The 24,040-nt window shown below is 41.5% G+C and overlaps 1 protein-coding gene across 7 annotated transcripts in view; it reads left to right on the top strand.

Moving 5' to 3' along the window:
• Positions 1 to 24,040, top strand: part of CDON (cell adhesion associated, oncogene regulated) — a 148,066-nt gene that overhangs the window by 31,138 nt on the left and 92,888 nt on the right. For 6 of the 7 annotated variants that reach the window (XR_004950795.1, XR_004950794.1, XM_036220439.1 and 3 more), the window contains 3 exons: positions 2,798 to 2,948; positions 3,646 to 3,732; positions 6,801 to 6,840. The gene's annotated coding sequence lies outside the window, so the exon portion shown is untranslated. The remainder of the gene's footprint in view (positions 1 to 2,797; positions 2,949 to 3,645; positions 3,733 to 6,800; positions 6,841 to 24,040) is intronic. The other variant, XM_036220438.1, reaches the window with a different exon arrangement.

The raw sequence follows: 24,040 nt of genomic DNA, 5'->3' as shown, positions 1-24,040 counted from the left end.
TCCATGTTTCCATTCCTAGCAAAGACTGGACCTTCCTAGAGGGGAGACCACCTTCTCTAGAGAAGATTAAATAGTTTCTAGACTGGGGGACATTATGCACAGAGGTACACAAAAACATGGGAATTAAGCCCAAGTTTACACAACGCATGTTGAGACTGCTAACTTTCTTCCCCTGAATGGTGAAATCCAGGCTTGTACTCTCCAGACAAGAAACCAGATAAAGTTCCTCTGGGGAGCATTATGAAATGACATCAAGAGTGTCCCAAGGGAAAGGCTTAGCCAGATCACCCTAGAGTGAAATCTACAATTGACAGGCCCAACTCATGCACTGTTATGTACTATACAACATTTTAGCATTCTGTCATAAATAGTCGGCCAAAAAGCACTAGACTTTTAAGAAAGTTTTTAACATCAAAAGCAAAGGCCTAAACAAACAAGCAAACAAATAAAAGACAAAAAATCTTGGAGAAAACAGAATATTGAGAGAGAAGAAAACTCATATGCCCAGAAAGATGTGATATTGCAAAATCTAAAAGACAAGAACAGACGCTATAAGAGAATTCTCAGGAAACAAAAGAGAGCTCTTAACATTTCAATATAATGGGAAAAAGAATTTAAAAATAATAGATGATTAAAAAACAAGTTGAGGAAATTACTCAGAAAGTAGAGGAAAAAATTAGGAGAAAAGAAAAAAAATTAGACCATGCATTCAAGATGGCTAACATCCGAATTACAGGAATTTCAAAAACAAAGACGAGAAAACAAAGGGTATAAAATAACCAAAAGCAGAATTTGAGAAAATTTCCCCAGTTAAAGAATGAGTTTCCAGATTGAAAGATCCCACTGAGTGCCCAGAACAACCAAAGAAGAAAAAAACCCAAACACAGACAGGCACATCAGCATATTAGGGACAAACAGAGGATCTTTCATGGTTCCAAAGAGAATAAACAGGTTTCAAACAGAGAGATGAGAATAGCAGTAGACTCCCAACAACAACACTATAAGCTAAAAGACAATTAAAAAAAAGGCAACTATTTCAACCTAGAATTTTCGATTCACCTAAACTCTCAATCAAGTGTGAGGGTAGAATGAAGACATTTTCAGATATGTCTCCACATTTTACTTTCCATGCACTCTGTCTCAGGAAGCTACTGTGAACAACCTGCTCCACCAAAAATAGAGGAATAAACCAGGAAAGAAGACTTGCAAAAAGAGGACCCCGTACAACAGAGAAAGGAAGCCCCAGTGAAATGGTGAAGGGAGGTCTCGATCAACAGCTTTGCAGCAGGCATAGGCAGCATCCAGCAAGGCTGGCCCTGCCAGAAGCTCCAAGAATGATCCTTTCAAGAAAATGAGATGGATAAAATACTTAAGGATTTTCAGCATTTTGGGCGATTGAGAGGCGATTGGGAAGAGTTGGGGACTAAATTAGTGACAAATACACAGAAAATTAAACAAATAAACAAAGAAAAGCAAAACGATTTTTAATTCCAGGAGGGAAATTTAGCAGAAAAAGGGAGGTAATCATTATATACCATGACTTGGCTGTGCATAATGCATGATAAGATAAATATTGAATGTTGATCTAACCAAAGCATGATCTAATTATATTGGGGGAATGGCAGGAAATGTATGTGTGGGCAGAGAGATTTGGCAAGAGAGAGATAAATCCTCTTCTCTGTGATGGAGAATAAAACAATGCCTAAATTAAGGAAATTTAAGAAACGCCTACTATGGAAAAATTTGGAAGTGGTAATAAATCTTGTTGTTTAGCAAGGTAAAAAGAGTCAGTCAAAAAGAGTTGAAAAGATAACTCCTGAGATTTCTTATCATAGCCTTGCAGAACTCTCAGTATCTTTAAACTATGCGCAAAAAAATTTTTTTTCCCGGCTTGATTGACATATAGTAGACAATTAGTTGCTCGTATTTACATTGAGAAATTCAGTGTTTTTTTTTTTTCAATTATAGTTGGCATAAAATAATATACCAGTTTCAGTAGCACAGCATAGTGATCAGAGATCCACATAACTCGCAAAGTGATCACCCCACTAAATCTAGTACCCCCCTTCCACCTTACATATTTACTACAACATTATTAACCATCTTCCCCATGCTACACTCTACATCTCCATGTCTATTCTGCAACTATCCATTTGTACCTCTTAATCCTTTTGGTTTTTTTTTTTGCCATTCTCCCCAACCCCCTTTTCATCTAGTAGCCCTCAAAATATTCTCTGAGTTTATTTCCAAGGAAATTTTGATTAAAGTGCACGCGCCCCGCCCCCCCGGCCCCCCCCCACAAGATAAAGGACAACAGGAGGAGGGGGAGGGAGAGGAAAAGAAGAAGAGAGGGAGCTCAGAAGACTCCAGGAAAGCCTACATTCTGCTGTCTTAGGGTTTATTATTTAAATTATTACATTTCTCTGATTTCCTCCTCCAAAAATTGGGATAATGGTACATAACTCACAGTGTTCTTTTTGTCTCTGATATATAGTAACTATTATTATTGGAACCACAGACAGATCCATCAAAAGATTAATCGTAGTTTTCCTTTTTTGCACAATGAAGATAATCACCTGCCTCATTAAGTTGTTGAGAGTTTAAATGAAGTAACCAAGTTAAACCTTAAATTCATTTGGAACTAGGCAAAATGTGACTTCAAGGATACTTTTGACACAGTGCCCATTGTCGACACCCGTCGATAGAGCATATTTGATGTAGACTTTGTGCTAAATGCTTCACATAGGATGCCTCCTCCACCCCCCATCTTAACCAACAAAATGTTCTTAATTACTAGAACAGCTGCATGCTCCTGGGAAGACAAACAACAATCATCATAATGCATGAATCAACACATCTGGACAGGGTAAGAGACCAGAAAGACCAGAGAAGATGCTCCCTCGAGGTGTGCACAGCATCTATTAATACCTTGTCTACTTCCAGAAAAGGTTAGTGATACTGTAGCAAGAGTAACCTGGGGTTTAAAGACAGAAAATCTGGCTTCACAGCTCTGTTTCATTATTGGCAAGTCGTTTCTTGAGATTCTGATTCTCACTGGTAAATTGAAGTCGATAACATAATAAGGTCAAGAATATTGACCTTATTATGAAATTTATATAAGATTATATATGTGTATATATACACGTATGTGTGTGTGTGCTCTTTATATGGCAACTTACTATTTTCAAGTTAAAAAACAAATCCAGATTTAGTGAGGATAGATTTTTGTTCAGAAAGGATTACTGCAAGGTTGGGGAAGGAAGGGCTGTTAAAATAGGGAGAACACTGTTGCCCATAAGATCAGCAAGCATGTCAAATGATTTGACTAAAAGGGTTTTGTTTCATAGAGAGAAGTAAAGAAGGCTAAGACAAGCAGGTATAGGGAAGTGGGATGGATGAATGGATGGCATAATAGGACAGTAGATCAGAGAATATTTTACTCTGAGGCCAGTCTGTCCTTAAGACGGTTGTATGTTGGCTGAGGGTAGCCCAAAGTCCAGAGGCCTGGAGGGAGTTGAGGAGCTTAATCAAATGTCGATTAACAAGCATTTTGTTTGCATCGATCAGTGGGGATAAGCATTTCAGTTAATTATTTATGAGGCAAAGAGAGGGGGTTTTGAGGGTCTGTGTCTGGCCTTGTCCTAGGTAAACAAGAGGGACATCATGGAGTTTTATCTATGTCATCTGGGGAAGGTGGCTCTTTGCAGTAAGCCGTTTTCTGGAACACAAAAGGTAGGAAAATTTTCTAACCTTTGCTCTTTTCCAGGATCACAGGGCTCAGGTACAAGTTGATGTTGCCACTATCTGAATGCTACATGGTAGTAATAATAATTATAGTAGCAGAAATAATAGTAATGGTAGTATACACATATAAAATAAGACTTGAAATAGAAATAACAAGTCAAATTATTCAGTTTAGTTCTAGGCTTCCTGGCAGCTAAACAAAAAATGAAAATACTGTGGTTCTCATCGATAAACTGCAAACAAAAATAGAAGACCTTTCTCTGGTGCTAAATTTAAAGTAATTTGTCATATCTAAGCACAGTATCACAAGGATACTGAATGAACAACATAATGAACAAGATCTTCAACTACAGTTTTCCAAAAGATGAGAAATTTTTATAATAACTTCTTATGATAATCTTGACCAAAAAATGATATCAAAACATTAACAAATTGTTTAATGAAAGCACTTCTCTGGGAACTGGACTTACGAAGTATAGAAATATAATCTGGTAATGAAAATCAGTTTCTTTTGCCATGTTCTCGTTAGAAATAGAACCAGTATTTAAATGCATTCTGTCTAATTCTCATGACAGCCTGAAATGTAGGTGAGACTATCTTCTTTTCAAAATAAGAAAACAGAAAGGTCAAAAAATTTTGTCAAGGCCACACAGCCATAAGGCAGTGGAATCACCATAAGGCTCATTCTCTTCCTGCTAAACCAGACCACCTAAACTTGACACCTGGATAAGGTTTATAGCATGAGTGAGTGACCCTTCGCTCAAGCACCAGTGGTTGCAGGCAGGCTTTGGAGAGGAACTGGACTGCAGTTCAAGGTGCAGCACCTACGTGAGTGGCCAGGGCTCTGACTGAAGGGAGACCTTAAAGGTTTTTTTCAGCTTTCATTTTACTCAACTTTTTTGTAGTATTTGATGGTCTGTTATAGAAATAAAATAAAATAAATTGTATTTAATATAATTGTGCACACTTTCTTATTAGCAAATTGTGGTTTTCTGTTTTCAACCTTTTACATGGGAACCAAGAGGGGTTTTCAAGCACAGCCACTCCATACTGATCACTGATTTTCCCTCTCTGGTTGAAAAGGAAACTGTCAAAGGCAATGTCAGATCATTTGAGGTTTTCACTAGCCTTTCATTGGCCTTGACTCAGTAGACTGGAAATGAACCACATAAGAACAATAAAGAGCCCTAGTTGTTGATGCTCATGTAGAACCTACATTTGGTTATCACCACGAGAATCAACATCTGTGTGAATGAGAGCCAAGAACATTTTAGAATGTTCTAAACCAGAACCCCATTCTGATTCCTTTTTTTCCCTCTCTTATCCTCCCCCACTTTTTCAATACTAAATTTAAAAATGAATACCCTAATCATCTGCTCTAGGATTACCTATAGATGGATACTCTTACATTAGAAATAGGAGAAGAAAGTCCTCTAAATGGAGGTGTAATATGTCTTCTATTTGACATGATTGATCTAGGAGTATATTCAGGGGCCAGGGGTCCTGGTACCTTGCCATGCTGAGAAAGAGGGCTTAATGTTGTTCTGACCCAGAATTATCATCTGTGGCAAGTATTATCCTTCAAAGTTGAATTGGTTCACAAAGGATACTTTCATAGATCAGGTTGATCAAGCTAGCAACTTACAAGTAGGTTTTCCTCATAGAGTTATCAGAACATCGCTCCAGGGTAGTCTAAGGAGACATTTTTGACATTTTTCTACAGCTGAGTATAGTAGTTGCCTGGCAACATTCCCCTCTGGACATTGTCAAAGACCAAGCAATTTTGATCATTCTTCATAGCCAGGCATTTCAAATGGAGTTCATCTATCCTGAGAGAAATATGCAGCATACCACAGGGGTATATAAAGCTACAGGATAAATAAAGCTCATTTTCTAGAAACATTCTTTTTATTAAGACTTTTAGTGCAAAGTTAAGTAATTTAATAGATTAGCTTTTATATTATAGAGTATAAAAATTGCAGAGTATATCACAGAGTATAAAAATACTTCAATAAAATTTTAAGATAAAATGTGAAAATTTAAAAAAATTTTTATGCTAAGATAAGCTACTTAAGGTACCTGTCTCAAGCTACACAAAAATTTCTCATTATTAGAGGGAATCGATCCTGGAAGATGGTTACTTCAAGTGAATTCACTTAATTGGGGACCAACTATTTCATAGTAAATATTAGGGAGAAAAAGTGTAAATTAGAAGTTTATGTTGAAATTTTTTAATATGAAAAAAGTTCATTTTACTCTATGTTTAGCAAAATTTAGGTTATAATTGTAACCACACAGTCTTTCTTTAAAGAACAAATGATTTAAATTTGGAAAAGATTTTTGGCATGATACAATATGTCAAACCTGTGGCATGATACAACATCTTCCTTTCCCTTTTGACTTTCACAGCATGATCATAAAGGAGGCCATGTTCGCAAAAATGTTCCAAAGGTCTATCAATGATCTCGAAGGAGCCAAATCCTTCATTAGTCAAAAATTCTTTCAGAGCACTTATCCGGTGAACAGTTTGGTCAACTCTCTCTGCGATTGCTAGTGATCTGTCATTTTCTAAGGGCTTTGTGTCAGTTTCAGTGGTTAACACCACTTTCACTGACTTTACAAAATCCTGCATTTTGTGCAAGATTCGCCATCATCTTTATATTGTTTTCTAAGATATTCACCACATCTACCACTCAGACCACTAGGTAGAAACTGACAGGCAGTGATACCGATGTGGGTGGGGGATGTGGAGATGAATGCTAGGGTTAAGACAGAAGCTGGTTTTATATGTGGTCCATTAATCGGAGAATATTTTTCATGGCAGAATGATATTTTGCTTCTCTACATGGCCTTAGAAGCTACAGGGACTCAGACAGAAAAAAAAAAAAACTTAAATAATGGCACAATATTCATGCTTTTGCCATGAAGAATGCTTTGGTGGAAAAGATGGGAAGCATTCCATAGTGTAGAACTTCAAGAAATTAATTGACCACTAATTCATGGACTATAACAAAATGAGATCAGTTTCTTAGAGAAAATTCTGTCTTTACTTGTAGGTACACCTCCGGCCTTCCTGTGGAATGACCCTCCGCACAGGTGAGAGTCCTGGTTAGACGCCTTAAAAGCAATGTCAAAATGATTACCTGTTTAACTGGTTTGTACACTTACAGATCTATTCTCTTTTGTCATCAAAGAATATCGGCATTCCAAGGTCTATTTATGGAATATAATACTGAATTATTTTTCATCCAGCACCTATCAAAAGTGATATTTATGAAAGATTATCTGAGTAATACAGAATTTATCCATTTCTCCAAATGTAAAAAGTTTTATCTTTTTGAAGCAAGGGTCCCGATTCTGGTGTAAGATATATCGACCATTGCAATTTGAGACATGTCTAAGCAAATTTGGTAAAATGGTGAGGCAAGCCCTCGAGAAATCTACTTGCATGAAGGACCAAGGGACCTCCCAGGAAGTAATCTCAAGGTAAAAGAGAGGGAGACAGGTGTGATCCAGCAACAAAGCTTGATGTTGAAGGGAAATGGAGAGTAATTTTGAATAGGGCTTATTAGAGGGGAGAAATAATCTTGTGTACAATATTTTGGGGGTTTGTCGCTTGCCTTATCTGGACCTCAAGAGTTATTTTATTAAAATCTTGGTTGATATCAAGACACAAGGCTGCCTTGCTTTAGTGGACCTGTAACACAAAATAATGTAAGTGGAGAGGAAGGCATTTTCTCTTTTTCATTTGGAAACGCAGCGTGGTGTTCTGAGGGCTTCTGAGAGTTCCTTCTCACTCTGAACTCTAAAGGAAATGAGTATCAGTGTCCAGGCCCGGTGCTACATCAGTGTTGCCAAGGCCCAGCAGAAAAGGCAGCTGACTGGGACTTAGTACAAGCTATTCCCAGCAGAGGTGGCGGTGCCCAGTGGGCACCAGCTGACAGGTCTGGTTTGTGAGTACATGTGAGACACTCCCTGAGTTCTTCTAGGAATTATTATGGGAAGACTTTGTAGAGAACTAGAAGCCTGGCTTCAGCAGGTCTGAGCGAAAGCCAAGATGTGGGCTGCTATCGCTAGGGTGTCACCATGTGTCCTCCAGGGTGATGTGACCAGAGCAGGATGGTGCAGCAGATGCTGTCAGCACCCTGCCCATACCTCCTTGGCCTGCACCATTTCAGGGAGCGCTGGCCCACATCGCCAGGGCAGGGCTTTCTCTGCCCTGGGCTTGTTGTGCTCACATACATGGCAGTCTGGCAGTGCCAGCGGCAAACGCATGCTCCCCAAGCAGCCTTCAACCGATAACTGATGGGAATTTGTGTAGAAATGCCACTCCTCTCCCCTCAGGCAGGGTGACAGGCTGGTCAACACTCCCAGAATTCCCCAATAGGGTAAGCTCTCATTTCCCTTAGAAGTAACTAGCTTGATAGCTTACCTTTTGGGGGGTTTCTTTTCCTTTCCTGTCTCACTTGCCCATCCTCCACCAGCATATACTGGGATCATATCCTAAATAAACAACCTGCATATAAACCCTTTTGTTAAAGTCTGTTTCTGGGGTAATTTAAACTATGACGAACAGGTTCTGCTCGGAGCAAATTAAAGCAACACAAGGCCACTTTGGGGGGAGGGGGGGTCGTTTTATCTTGTATCTTCATTGACTTGTTTTTACTGAGTTGTATTTTAATGTTAATGCCTTAAGTTTTCATTGACTATCCCCAGCATCAGCCACAGGAGTCTATTACCTAAGAAGCCAGCTGAAGACTGTCAATGCTGTTACTGAGTACTTTCTATGTGAAGTCCATTATGACAAATTTCTTCTAAGATTTTAAGCTGGAAAAAATTTTCTTAGCATGAGAAGCTGATATGTATATTTTTTTCATTCTGGTAAAGGGAATTAGATACCAGATCTCAATCTCTCTCTCTCTCGCTCGCTCGCGCGCGCGCGCGCGCGCACTTTTATAGGAAGCACAGAAGCCAATTTAGAGTTGGAGGAAAGGAATAATCTTGTGTACAATGTTTTTATTTATACAGTATATATATTTCATGTATATTTTCTCTGGTAGTTTGTTCCCATTTATATTTACCTCTATCTTATTATGCCTGTCTCTTTGTAAGATGCCTCAAATCTTCTGTGGAAATAGTGGGCATATTGTCAGGGTTGGGGAATTTTTTCCTTACCTGTTTAGTTCTTCCTGGTTGAATAATTCAAATGACAAACAGCAGATAAACAGGAGGAGATCAAATTTTAATACATGTGCATGGGAAATTCAAATAAGCATGAAAATTCCAACAACAAGGGAGACAAAATGCCATTTTGGACTAAGGAGAGGGAAGTAGGCAATTCACAGGTAGGAGAAAGAGCAAACATTTGGTAAACAAATTCCTGCAGGGTCATCCAGAAACAATGGGACACACACACACACACACACACACACACACACACACACACACAGACTTTTGCTTGGATCCTCCCAGTCTGCCACACTTTATTCATATGTGCTAAAGTGATTATGCTCAGGTTCCCTTCCTGAGGCAGGTTTTCCTATCTGAATTTCTGTAGGCAGGTAAGGGGAAGGGAAAAACTCTTCCTGAGTTTGTTGGGCTTCAGTTGTTTTCAGCTGGAAATAATCTTCATGCCAGGGTGGCACATTCTGGGTAGCCTCACTCCTGACCCCCACAATATCAGTAAAGAAGGTGTTTAAATAAGTCTTCATTTAATCAATTACATTTGGATGCCTGCTATGCAGATATCGTTGTGAAAATAGAGATGCGTGAATCTCCCCTACAGAGCATTTTATCCCTCATGGCAGGGCTTTTCAAACTTTTTAGGCTCTGCGATTGTTTCTTCAACTGAAATCTTAAGATGAATATTTATCTAGTACATAAAAAAGAAGCTGCTCTGGTTGAGATGTGTGGGTGAGAGGATGGGGGGCCCCTTCACTCAGCTTGAGCCGTCCTCTTCCCCATCTCCCATTGGCCCCTGGGCACCACCTCCAAGCTTTCAGTCTTTGCAGACCCCAGGTTGACAAACAGCTTTAGAGAATGTCCAGTGGGGCCAGGGCCAGGCCACAGCAGCTGAACACCAAGCCATTCTGCTGCCACCCAGGAGAGAGGGACCCCTCCCTCCCACAGGCTTATCTGCCCACTGTTAGAGGGCTGCCCTCCCCAAGTTTACCTTATCCCAGGTGCTGACCTATAGGTTAAGAACTAGCCTCAGGCAGGCCCCACTGCCCCCTCGGCTTGTTTGCCACTTCATGTCTTCTGGCCCACTTGACAGTTCAAGTTCCCCTTCAAGCTGTGGTCAGCGGGCAGGAGTGGGGATGGGACAGAAGCGAAGGGCCCAGGGGCGCAGCGGTAGAGGCTGGGTGTGGAAGAAGACAGGCCTCAGGCTCAGACTTTTCGGGACGTTCCCATTTCCCAGCTTAGACTCAAATGCATCCACACACACACCCCCGCCCCTTCACTGTTTGTCTAATAAGGAAACCTTTTTGACCTAGCCAGTTAAAAGTCCTGGCCCTTTGCCTCATTACTGCCAAGCCCAAAACTAAAGAGGTGAAAACTGGCAGCCTTGGGCCGCCTTCAACCTGGCAACTGCCCCTCAGGGTCTGTGTCTCAAAGTCCCAGCCTCTCAATAGGGCTGTGTTTTCAATCCTGGTTAAACAAAGCGCAGGGCCTCCCTCCTGGGACTGAGCTCTCCATTCTCGGCTTTCTGTGGGGGATTAAGAGCTGCTCTCTTGTTTGGGTGTCACTCTCCCTTTGAACCACTGTGGCTTCATCTGGTTTCAGGCTCAGCTTCCTGCCAGGAAGTGGATTTACCTCTGATTTGTTGTTACTCTCTCCACAGGATGATGCCAGGGGGAGCGAGTCCTTCTCCCCAGACACCCCCACCTCCAGCTTCCCCTCCCTTCCCCCATCTCTCTCCAGCCAGATTTCCCAGAATAGCACCCAGCTACCTCCTCCTCCCCCTGAATTCTCCTGCCACGCAGGCAAAGGTGGGGACTCTGAAGTGTGGGGGGTGTCCCACGCCTGCTCACTCTGGGAGGCACAACGGCCAGTGAGTTGGAGATGGCTAAAAAGCTGGATGTGTGCTGGCCAGGCTCTGGTACAAGAGTCCTGCGTTGATGAGAGGCTGGGTTTAGCCTCTCTGTGGCTGCAGCCCTGGAGCTATTTATTCTCAGTCTTTTTGAGAATCCCAGAAATATGGGTGAAAAGGATGTTTCTGCCCTGGATGCTGATCTTACAGTAAAGCCAGATCTTTTTGAGTGCAAATCTGGGGCTATTTCTACTTTATCACTTTTTACATGTGTATTTTTTACCTGTATTTGCAAGACACAGAATATGATAGATACAGGCCTTGGGGTGGAGAGTGTGTATGTGTAATATAGGAAGGAGGATGAAGGCCAATTGATTTTACGTACCCTGACATCTAGGCATAATTTTTTTTTTTTCTGGAGGGGAGGCTACTGTTCTTATTCTAGAAAAGATTTTCTGGAAAAGTTCAAGAGAAATATCAAAGTATAGCGAGGCTGACATTACTTGTACTGGATAGAAAGTGTTTGTCCAGCAGAAATAACATTTTATTAGTAATCAGGGAAGGCTGAGCTGTGGTAGAAGAAGAATCCATATTGACCCATATTTCTGGACGTCCTACTCAGGGGCTCTTATACACAGAGGAGTCCCTAAATAGCTTTCTAGATCTCAGGGAATAAAAGCTAAAGAAAGAGAAGGAGACCATCTCTGGATCAAGGCAGGTGTTTCTTTTCTTTGTTTTTATTTTGTTTTACATGCTCTCCTCCTACACTACCTGTCAAAAGAGAAAATTACACTCCAAAACTAGGAACGAAGAATCTGAGTTGCACTGCAATTTAAACAGACTCAGGTGTGTGTGTGTGTGTGTGTGTGTGTGTGTGTGTGTGTGTGTGTGTGTGTGTGTGTGTGTTTACGCGCTCGCGCGCGCACACACGGAGTTGGGGGCAGGCAGCCAGGAGGGAGAGAGAGAGAGATGGTAAAAGAACCTGGAAACCTTCATGGGAGGAGGAGGATGGAGGTGTAAGGCAGCTAAAATTTAAGGGCGAAAGAGCTGAAAAGAGAAGTGTAGCTCAAGTGGACTAGCAAAGGCAAAGGGAAGCCTGCAAACGCCACCAGCCAGGCGCTGTCGTCGTGGGCCCTGACCGGCGCTGGCCCCAGTCCTGTCTGCCATTCTCCTCACAAAGCCCGGGTTGTGCTCTTGGCAGGGCTGGGCCTCCCTGTCACTGAGCTCCTGGCTGCGGCTGCCTGCCCTGGGAACCTCCTTTTGCAGCCAGAGGCCCCAGATTTGTCCAAGTGCCAGTACCTAATGAGGAGCTCATTTGAATCCATGAAAGTACTAGGGAGCAAGGAGACATGCTAATTAAAGTGATTGCTGTTCTTTAATTAAGCAATAATTCGCCCAAAGAGGGCATTCTCATGCAAATAGAGCCCTCTTGGGTGAGGTAAGGGCTTTGGGCAACAGCTGAGATGTGTTTAGAAGGCCCTGAGCTTTGGAGGGCAGGGATCCAGAATGCCCCATTGAGCTGCGTGATAGAGGGAGGAAATAATCCCCGTGGCCCGCACAGCCTTTTGTCTCTCCAGGCTTCGGCTATGGAGCTGTGGGAGGCAGGGACCCTGCACCCCTGCTGCTCCTTTCCCCTCCTCTCCTCCCTGTGCCTTCTCTCCCAGAGATGCTTTCAGAGCTGTGTGGGGTGGAGAGGTTTGTGGGACAAGGTCTAGTGTAGCCCTTGGAACAATCCATGTCCCAATTATCAGAGCGTTGGCACGGAAAGGTTGCAAAGGGGGTGGGAATGGGGGCTTCTGAGCGTTCATACACATGGAAGATCCTACAAGAGAACAAGCTTCATTTATCAGCTGTCGTGATAGAGTAGAAAGAGCACTGAAATTAGTCATCCACTTAGGTGACTGGCTAAGCCACTTTCCCTCTCCAAGACTCAGTTTCCTCATCTTTAGAATGGGTTTTGCTAATGATGGCCTTACACAGTTATTGCGTGGGTAAATGGATGTGACGTACCGGGAACAGGGCCTGGCACCTACCTAATCCAGTGTTTCTTGATCTGAGGTGCTGTGCGCCCAGAGTAAGGCTGCTGGGTAAAATACATCTTTATATTTTTTATATTTTATTTGCTAAATCTGATAAACTTATCCCTGGGGACACTGGCAATGTATCGAGATATTCTGGGTTGTCACAGCTGGAGGAGTGAGTGCTACTGGTGTCTGGTGGGGAGAGGCCAGGGATGCTGCTAAACATCCTACATGGCGCCGGACAGCCCCCACAATAAAGAATCATCTGGTTCAAAATATCAATTGTACTCGGGTTGAGGAGTCCTGATGTAAACAGCACTTGATAAACCAGAGTTAGATGAACAATAAATAAGGAGATGGCACATTTTCAGAAGCAGGATCAGTGATGTGGTTGTAAATCACCCCTGGGACCAACTCTTCAAGGTACGGTAGTCCGCCTTCTCTCCAGGACCCCCTGAAATCGTGGATGGTACCAAACCCTGTATATACTATAATTTTTCCTGTACATACATACCCATGAGAAAGTTGAATTTATAATTTATGCACAGTAAGAAATTAACAATGATAATAGTAAAGTAGAACATTTGTAACAATATACTGTAATAACAGTTATGTGATTACAGTCTCTCTTTCTCTCTCTCTCTCTCTCTCTCTCTCTCTCTTTCTCTCTCTCTCTCTCTCTCTCTCCCCCTCCCTCCCTCCCTCAATAGTTTATTGTACTGGACTCACACTTCTTGTGATGACGTGAGATAGTACAATGCCCACATGAGAGATGAAGTGAGGTGAATAACATTGTGATGCAGTGTTAGGCGACTGTAAGGGTCTCTTGAACACAGGCACTGCAACATTACTGTAACGGTTGACCTGACAACTGAGAGAGCTCCTAAATGACTGACTGGCAGGGAGCATCTGTAGCCTGAACCCATTGAACAAGGGGATGATTCATGTCCTGGGTGGGATGGAGCGGGACAGTGTGAGATTTCATCACACTACTTGGAACACCTCACAATTTAAAATTTATGAAGTATTTATTTCTGCAATTTTTCCATTTAATATTTTCGGAATGTGGTTGACTATGGGTAATTGAAACCATGGATAATAGTTTTTATCTGTATTTCTCTTTTCTCGAAAGGAAGAGTTTGGATAATAATTGTGTTTTAAATACCTAAACAAACAGACTGATGCTAAGTGGTACAGGCTGGTACTGGGAGCCCCACCCAAAAAGCAGGATCAAAGAAATTGGTTATAAATGAAAGAAATTTCAGAGGCAGCCCAAAGCCATCTCTGATGTGAGAGGGAGGTGAGTCTTCACGAAAAGAGAGCCCTGGAAGAGCTATCTTGGCCCAGCCTTGGGCAGCTGATAGCAGGTATCAATGACTCTTGGGCTGTGAAGAGGGAACTATACTCATTCCTTTCCTTTGGCTATAATAGTCACAGGTACCTAACAATTGTGTTGAACTTACTGTTCTAATTCTCACAACAGCCTAGGGGTTAGGTACTATTATTATCCCCATTTTACAAATATGGAAATTAAATACCTTGCCTAAGGCAGATATCTAAAGAGGCAGGATTTCACCAAATTGGTGTCTGAGGCTAGTAGAGCGGGAAATTAATTCTGCCCTGAGACTTCCTCGGTGGTCACTGATCTCGAGGTGTCATCATCTTGCTGCATGGGAGTTGGGCCTTCAACAAAGTGCCCCATTTGTCCATCCAGGCTGCTTTATGGATCCCAAATTGTGTCTGTACTTGGGGCTTTGGGTCCTCTGACAGACAGCTAGAGGCAAAGGCAAGGATGGGGATGGAGTCGCCCAATCTGGTTTTGCCCATCAGAGTTGGTCTCATTTGCTGAATGCTGGCTCATGCTCTGACTACCTAGGCAGTTTTCCTAACTTGTAGGGCCAACGTGGGGGTAGTTTGGTACTTCTAGAACTGCCTTCGTAATAGCACATGTCTCAGGTAGAGCACGTGCTCTGCTGTGGGGGAGACAAAAGGCAGAAAGTCAACAAACCAGGCAGCCCAGTGACAGAAAGATCAAGCCTCTTGCTCCCAGAAATCTTGGACCTCTTTCAATTTTGTGTTCACTCGCTGCAAAATAAATGTTTTGTGTTACAAGAAGACGGAGATAGTATCTCATCACCCCTACCAGTTCAGTGCTGCCTCTGCCAATCTCTCTCTCCACACTTGGCAGGGGAAGGAGCATGGAGAAAAACAGGACCAGGTTCTGTTTGCAAAACATTTTCATCAGTCAAAAGACTGCCAGAGTTGTGGATATTAAATAAACCCTGACTCATAGAGACGTATACCTAGCTTTGCCTTGCTGATCTGCCGGGTAACAGACAGAGTTACATTACTTTAGAAGTGACAGGTCTAACATTCTGCAGACTTCTCAGAATGGCTCTGGCTTTTTCTGAACAAAGAACAATCCACAAAAACACCCATGGTTTGCAATGCATAGGAGTCTGTTTACAGGATCACAGACTCGGGCCCTCTCCTTGGGCAGAAGGGACTGGGTGAGATCACCCATTTAAGTGCCTCCCACCTCCAGGTGGGGCTGGTCAGCCTGATAGTCTTCTGCCAGCAAATTTAGTGGGAGTGTGGCCCAAATTTCAGGCCCTTACAGTGAGTTCCCTAAGGGCCAGCCCCATTTTTTTCCATTGCAGAATTTATAAGTGGGTTTGAAATGAGAGCATAGTGTTGCTTTGCCAGGAACAAAGGTTTTCAGTGTGTTTCAGTCACTAACCTAAGACACCATAATATAAGTCAGGCTCCCCTCTCCCTAGCTCTAGCCAGTCTCGAAGTACAAGTTCATCCAAAAACAATAATAAGAACAGTATAACCAATATTTACACTGAGCTTACTACGTGCAAGGCATTGTTCAAATCCTCATAAAACCAGGAGGGAGGTACTATTATCACCATCATTTTGCAGAGAGGAACTTTCCTAATTTCCTTATTCTTAAATCAGGCAATCTGTCCTTTAGCTTCTCATTGGATATCCAGGTTGTCTCCAACATTCTGCATATGAACAATGCCTTTCATTAGCCTTGAAACAGTCCAACCCAGCTCTTCCTGTAGATCTTTTCCCAAGAACCATTTCTTTCTTCCTCTTTAAACCCATAACCTCAGTCTACACCATAACGAAATGAGTGTTTGTTTATATGCTGTCTTGCATGGCTTTCTCATTGTTGTGGAGACACATCCAAAAGACTGCACAGCATAGAGGTTATGTGGGGATTCTGACGCTCACCTGCTCAGGTTTGCTTTCTGCTCTGTCCTTTTTAGCTGTATCACCTTGGGGGAGTTATTCAGCCTCACTGAGCTTTAGTTTCCTCATCCTCATATAAAGTAGGAATAATAATACCTACTTCAAAGGAATGTTAAACGAGTACTTATAGAAAGTGCTTAGAACTTAATAGGTACTGACACTTAATAGATACTACATAAGTGTATATTTTAGCACAGTGAAAAGACTAAGTGTCTCAAGGGCAGGGTTGCTATTGTGCTCTTCCACAGGTGCCAAGCTAATGACAAACAAATAAAAAAACTTGATAAGCCTTTGTTGACTTCCCTGGTCTTTGGCTGCCCAACAATATGGTGGGAAGATATATCCTGACCCCTTCCGGAAAGCAGCAAAATAGGAGTCAAACACAAAGAAGTAGAGAAATATTACGTTTGCTTTATAATATCTTGTAGGTACTTAGTAAATATCACTGAATAAATTCATCACACTTAAAAATCAGCAAACCAATTCAAATTAAGAACTATGACAATTTCAGTGTTTAAAGGTGGAAAGAGAAACCGGAAAAAGAAGAAAGAAGAGGAATGGCGATCTGCTCCACCCTCTTGTGACTTTGCCTCACTTTCCCAGTGCATGTTAAGTTCAGTAGCTCAGAGACACCTCTAGGGCAGCCTAAGGGTAGAAGTATGCATGGATCCAGGCACTAGAGAGAAACACAGCGCTGCTAAAGTTGCCGAAAAGAGAGCCAGAGAATAAATCATCTTTCTGGTGACTTCCCACTACAGACAGACCACAGGACTCACAGAATCCAGGTGGGTCGAACATCTCACAGAGGTCCTGAAATGTTTCCCATGATAGAGGACAATAAAAGCCAGTCTTCTCAGTCTGGAAGAGGTCCTCAAGATTACATGCCCCGTGGTCACAAGCGTAAGATGCTGACTTGTGAGAGAGAAGGTCAATAAGGGCCTTCCAGAAAGGAGCAAGCTCTCTCAGCCATCCTCATGCGTGGAGGCAAGGGACTGGACCTATGAGCTCCAGAGGGCACATAGAGTCCCCAAAGTCATGGTTCCTAATGGTTGGTAAATAAATTATTTCACTCTAGATAAAAGTCCCAGAGCACCTACATTTTTGCATTAGTTTGCTGTATTTCAGTCTTAAGTCATTCCTTCTATGGAAAGGCCCCACTTTTCTGTCCTTGGGTATTTGTAAAGAATGTTAAGCACAGTATCTCCTCAGGCACAATGCTTTAATCAAGGTGGAAGCCCTTTGTGAAGGGGTCCAAGAGATGCTGGGCTGCAGGAGGGGCTAATTGGCTCAGTATTGGGCTTTGGACAAATCCGTGAAATGAATACGACAGAGGAATGGGAAAGAGGTGTTCCTGAATGCAGGTGGGGGTCTGAGAAGGATGGGGGGGGGGGGCATGTGAATGGGCTCTTCTACAGGTCTTCTCATGCCTCCTCTCAGTCTGTGACCATTCACACAGGTGCAGGGGGGTCGCTAATCTCAGCCTCTAAGGCATTTCTGTCACCAGAGAGATTACTGGCTTTGGGGCAAGCAGAGAAAGTGCACTGGGCCTTGTCTGGAGGAAAAATTATCCTATACTCTTCAAAGTTCTTCTGGCTGGAGTAATAATCAAATTAAGAAGAGACAGATTAGCAGGAGGAAAAACAAATTAAAGTTTAATAGCATGTAGAGACCCAGGAACACCAAGTAACTCACTAAAATGGGAGAAGCCACCACTTTAAATACCACCTTCTTCTAAAAACAAAAGATGTTGGGGAGCGGGGAGTCAGTTATGGGGGTGACCAGGGAAGGAACAATAAGCAAGAGTAGTATTGTTACACAGATTTAAGTTCATGGCTTCTTCGTTGATAGTGAAGGCAAGCCTGGAATAATGAGACACCCTTCCAAATGTAAATGCCTTTTAAAAAGGATAACTTTTACATGGTTTTCAGAACTTCTCCCAAGTCTGTTTTTTCTTAAAATTAACCAGACTAAAATAATCAGTACCCCAAAGTAGCATATTTTGGGGTGGTAAACTCTGCTCCCCTTCAGCCTTAAATGTAGGCAGGACAAAGGGCCAAATGAGTGTTGTGATCTGAAAGGTGGAGGAGACAGAAGGTACCCAAATCCAAAATATCTCCCCAGGGATCTGCTCTGGAATCTGAAAGTCTGTTCCTGGAGAAGCACCTCCTTAGATTTCGGGAGAACTAGTTATGAAACTATTATCAGTGATTGACAGCTTGGATTGAATTAGTTCTCTCAAGCCTCTTTAGCCTGAAGACAAGCTGAAAATCCCATACCCTGTTTACATCTCCAACTAGGAGAAACCAGGAGAAAAATCTCTGTCTCTCTCTCCACTGCAGGCCCCTCATTAACTGCGGAAGTCCCTGATGCAAGGAGGAGAGAACACTGAGTAAGGGCTTGTAACCGTGCAATGGCTCATCAGAGAGGCATGGATTGGAAATGGAAGAGAAATTGCCCCAATTTAAATTACTCTTCATTTCTGCCACACTGGTAAACCTCCCTCATTCAGGTATCTAGCTCCCAGGTGCTCTCTCCCTACTTGCTTCCCCTCCTTTTTTGACATGAATGTGAATGTAAAGGCTGCATCCAAAAGTGCTACGAAGAGAGTAGCCCAAGATACAAGCCTTCACTTCTCTAGTCTCCTATGTTTGGCCCAAGATGCCAGAGTTTCAGGCTCCCTTCTCAGTGCATCTTCTCCCTGCTCACGCCCTGGTCCCAGGTCTCTCTCATTCCCAGGGACGTGATAAGGCTGAGATATCAATCAAGTCAGTAACAAAGAGTTCCCAATTCTTTCAGGAAATTTGGTACTCACAACCCAGAGTAACTGGGGGACAGGTAGGGGATCAATGAGCTGGTGAAGGATGTACAAAGGGAGAGGATGGGGCACAAAAGAGGAAAAACTGAGAAGCACGATGGCTAGCACAGGGTATGTGATTGGGAGAAAGACACAAGGACTTTCAAAGGGCCCACTTCAGAACCATTGCCTTTAGAGGTGTCAGTGATGATGCTCTTTATAAGTGCATTTAACTAACTAAGAGAAAGCACTTGGTTAGATAATGTAAAAGCAAGACTGAAAATAACTGCGCATTAGATTTCTTTATCTTTTTCTATATAGATGTGTTAATAAGGATGATGTAATGCTTACCATGTGCCAAACTTATCTAATCCTCATAAGAATCTTCTAAATTTATGGCATTTATGGATAAATATCAATATACAGAGCAAGTATTATTCTTAGTACAAATACTTGAAAAATTGTAACACAGACCAATACAATAATTCACATGCACTCAGTCTTTCATTGCTTGTACAGCACGATAGTTGCTCACAACTAAAACGATGAGGGAAAACTTTGGTCTTTAGGAGGAGAATTCACATTGATTTTTACCATGATGATGACAAAAATAATAATAGTTAACTTTTATTATTAATTATGTTCTTGTCTCTGGGCTAAGTTCTTTACATGCATGATTTCACTTAATCCATAATAGTCACAGAAAATAGATACTGCTCTTACTGTTTCGCAGATGAGAAAATGGATACACAAAGCATGTTAAGTAATTTGTCCAAGATGCAAGCTAGCTTCCGTAACACTCTTCACAATTGATCAGAACAGTGCTTGTCTAAACCAAGCTGATGAATAATCAGAGCGATCGTGTGTGGCATGCCTACTCTGTATCGGCCGCTTATACACCTTAAATCCTGAAAACAACCTGGCAACCTGTGGGAAATTTATACCTGTTTTGCTTGTGAGGAAACTCACCCAAGTTCATACAGCTTAAGGACAAGAGGACCAAACAGAAGATCTCTAGTACTTACAGAGTCTAGCCTAGATAAGCTGCCTAAGGTGTTAGATGTCCTCAGGGGACTTAAAACCAAATCCTCAGGCAACAGCTAAGACATTATGTCAAAATCTTTTTGTTTTACCCATGCTGGAGCTCTGAAAGCTGCCAGAATTTGCTCTAACAATGCCAGCCCGTTAGAGACCTTGACATATTGTCACTCATTTTTCCTCTTGGAGGAAGAAGAGAAATTCTACCATAGAGACTAACGGATGGGTCTAAATTCACACAGCAGACATGAGAAGAATGAACGGTTTGAGAATAAATTATACTGGACAGGTTTCCCAATCCTCACTTCAGTGCTTTCTCTGAGACTATCCAGCCTCAAATTGCTCGTTCATTAGCTGCTGCCCTTTGCAAATATTCCCCTCTTCATCATTCTCCTTCAGGCCCTTCACTTTCTTTCATATCTCAGACAGTGGCTCCTGGATGACAGGAAAGGTAGCATCTGTATCTGTTCAGCTCTGGCCTTCATTACGGATCTGTCTCTCTTTCCTGTAAAATGATCTCCACATTCTTTGCCAGTGCAAAGAAGATGTGTAAAGTCATTTTCTCCTGACCTGGTGTGTGGGTAAATTAATCTAGCATCATAAACCCAGTCAGAGTTAGGTGATCTGTGTGTAATGGGTTTAGGCAGTGAGTCTCCGGAGCTTAGCCTGCTCAGCATAAAAAAGGCCATAGAAATCTCCCTCTCCGTGAAATCCTCTTGCACACAATTCAGGAAATGGACAAGACAGTGAGAATACAGTCAACCTACTGGAATTTCTTTTTGAAGAAAATAAATCTTCCGTGAAGAAAACTGTTGATTACCAATCTTCTAGCCTTGGGAGAAGAGTTATCTTGTGGTCATTAAATACAAAATTCCAAAGGCTTGGGGGAGGGTCGGGTCATTTAATAACATGTCAATATTAAATTACATCATAAATAATCAGAACTTTGGGCATATTTGACAGGAACTTTGTTGTATAAATTTGGAAATCGTCCAAATGAAAACAAACGACTTCTGTTATTGTTTAGCCCTCTGGGTCTGACTTGTGGGGATTTAGTTGTTGTTTCAAACTTCAGAACCTTTAGCAGAGAGTAAAAAGAAAGAGTTTAAACCAACTGACTTTAAGATAGTCATTTTCCCTTCTCTTTTTCAGTTTTAAATTGATTAAATTTTTTTCTTATGTAAATAAAACCCCATAAAATCCAGAGCCATGACCAAAAGCAAAACATGTGAAATCACTATTTAGTGGAAAATCTTCAACAGACTGAGCCAGCTTGGTGATGATGATCTACTCTGACCACCTTGTCATTGCTAAAAGGGACACTTCCTGATATTTGCCACATCTATTAGATCATTTCTAGCCCAAGAATATTTTAGAGGCTTGTAACATTAATTTGGGTTGGTATCAAATCCAGACAATAAGATATGAGTTTCTACCATAAAGTATAATACAAATACAAAAATTAGTTATTATTATTATGACCAAAGAATAAAGTCCCAAATTCTTATCTACTATTCAAACCGTCCCCTGCGTGGCCCCAATTTACCTCACTAACTTCATCACCCACAGCTCCTCTGCACCAAGATCTTTGCTCTGGTCCCATGGGTCATTGGTCATCCAGAGTCTTCCACCTGCACCCCTGCCTTTGAAACTTTGCCCCCATTGTCCCTCCCACTCCCTTGTTGGGAAGGGCCCCCCTTTCTCTACTTCTCTCTGGGCCTTCCTCAGCCTCCAGGCCGAGGTTTAGTTCTCCTTCCTTCTTGAAGCCGTGCTTCTTCCACTTCAGCTCGAAGTTATTTTTGTAGTTACCATTTACTGAGCTCCTACTATGTGTCAGGTGCTAGGAATATGCTAGGAATTTGACTCATGTTATCTCATTTAAGCCTTGAAAGGTGGGTATTAGTCTCATATTAAATTTCATTTTGTTTTATTTTTAATAAATAACCCATTTATGTAGTTCAAAAATCAAAATATTATAGAAAGCTACAAATTAAAAAGTCTTGACCTTATCCCTGTTCCTGTCAACCCTAATATCCACCTTCCATCAAAGGTAGTCATTTTTAAAGTTATCTTTGGGTCTTTCCGATGATTCTTTATGCAAAAGATCAGCAAATACAAATATATAGTTTTAGTTTCTCCTTCTTAGAAAATAGAGCGTGATACTATATACACCATTCTGCATTTACCTTTCTCCCCTCCTCCCCATGCTTTCACAATGTGTATTACACAGCACTTCCTGTAGTAGTTCTCTGAGAGTGTCCTCTTTCTTTTCTCGGTTGCTTGGTATTCCATATTGTAGATATAGTTCCTAATGATGGATACCTGGGTTGATTTTAATCTGTTATAAACAGTGTTGCCGTGAACAGACTTTCACATTCAACATTTTATATGAGTATAAGAATATTTGTAGGATAAATTTCAAGGCTGAGACTGCTGGATCAAAGAGTAAAAGCGTGCTCAATTTTGATAGTGTCAAAGTTTCTTCTCTGGAGGTTGTGTCATTTTTAATTCTCAGTATCCTTGTATGAAAGTGCAGCACAGGTATCACTATTTCCATTTTATATATGAGAAAACTGAGGCATGGAAAACACAAGATAATGTAGTTAATAATATTCAGGCTGAGGTCTGAACTTGTATTATGCTGTGTCCTACTCATTTAGTATTTGTCAAATAGTTATTTTTATTGTTATGTATTTTATAGAGACATAGGCCTAATCCTTCTAATCCTTTATATAAACTCCTTATATCCAGAGACTTTCTAGTAAACAGATTGAGGCAATTAAATCAATCTTAGGTGAGGGAGAAAAAAGGGAAATGAGGTAGGAGAAGTTGGGAAACAAATGCAAGGTGACATGTTGCCATGCTGGCCATTGCTTTTTGACAAGTCACAAGAGACACAGCTAGTCGGTCACTCAACAGGTGCTCCTGCTTGGCCATGAGAGATGTCTTCAGACTAGGTGTACTGGAAAACCACACCTGAGGACAGGCCACTGTGTGGAGGAGAGAAGTCTACCTGTCGTGTTCCTCTCATGCCCTTCTCACATTCATGGGGAGACACACCCGTACTTTGGGATCTGGTCACTAGGCCCTGTCAACAGATAGAGTCATATGAGGAAGAGTCAGAATTTGATATAGATCTGCTTGACTCTACTCAGTCTTAACATATATTATTTAACGTATATTATTTGGTATGATAAAAGCATCAATTCAGGCATAAAATTTATTGAACATATATCCCTTGTCATTTAGTGTCTATCGACCTTCTCTGGGCATTGTGAATTTGGACACTTGGCTCATGGTTTTTCTTTTAACAACCACTCAGTCCCTTCATTGCCAAGTCCCAGTGTCCCCTGATCCCATAAATTCTGATGACCTTAAATCTCTAAACCACTTCACCTACCAGCATCCATTGGCATGCTAGACCTAATCAATTCCTGGTACTGTTCTGCTTCGGAAATTATCACAACCAACGACCTCTTGGCTTTTTTACTCTTCAATCCTGCAACAACTAATCTTTAACTTCATAGAACTCTCCTTTTCTTTAATCTGTCATTTTAGTCCACTCTATCATTCTTTTCCAACTCACAGCCATGATTCTGTGATTGATGATTTAAATTATTATTATTATTTTTTTTACCAATATCATGTATTATTTTTCTTGCACATCCCCCTAGCGAAACTCCAAATCTGGATCAGTGTTATGCTTTTCCCCTTCCATCTGAGTGGTTAAGTTTTGATGGAGAAAATCACATAATCCTATAAACTCCATTATTAAGACTTCATGATCTCTAACTCAAACCATGTTCTCATCTTCACTCATCAATCTTGTGATTGATTTTCAACTTTCGGCTCTCATTTTTCCTAATGACTATTCCAAACTCTCACTGCCTTCCCCAAGCATCCTCTTCAAGTCCTACATGTTGAGTTCAGTAAACAACCTTCCCTCCAAGTTCATCAGGATAATTGAGAGCTTTGTTATTAGAGTTTTAGAGATCCATTCTTGGCTACAACTTTCTAGAGCTTCATATTCTTCCTGAGGGATCACTTCTACTTTTGTAGTATGTACTACTTTATACCAATGAGTTTCAAATCTATATCTTCAGCTTGGACTTATCTATTTAGTGGATACTTGTACTTGAAGGTTCCATA

The sequence above is a fragment of the Rousettus aegyptiacus genome, unplaced genomic scaffold, assembly GCF_014176215.1.
Source record: "Rousettus aegyptiacus isolate mRouAeg1 unplaced genomic scaffold, mRouAeg1.p scaffold_m13_p_5, whole genome shotgun sequence".
In the NCBI taxonomy this organism is placed as follows: domain Eukaryota; kingdom Metazoa; phylum Chordata; class Mammalia; order Chiroptera; family Pteropodidae; genus Rousettus; species Rousettus aegyptiacus.
Note: the sequence above shows the minus strand (reverse complement) of the source record. Positions and strands in the feature narration are given on the sequence as shown.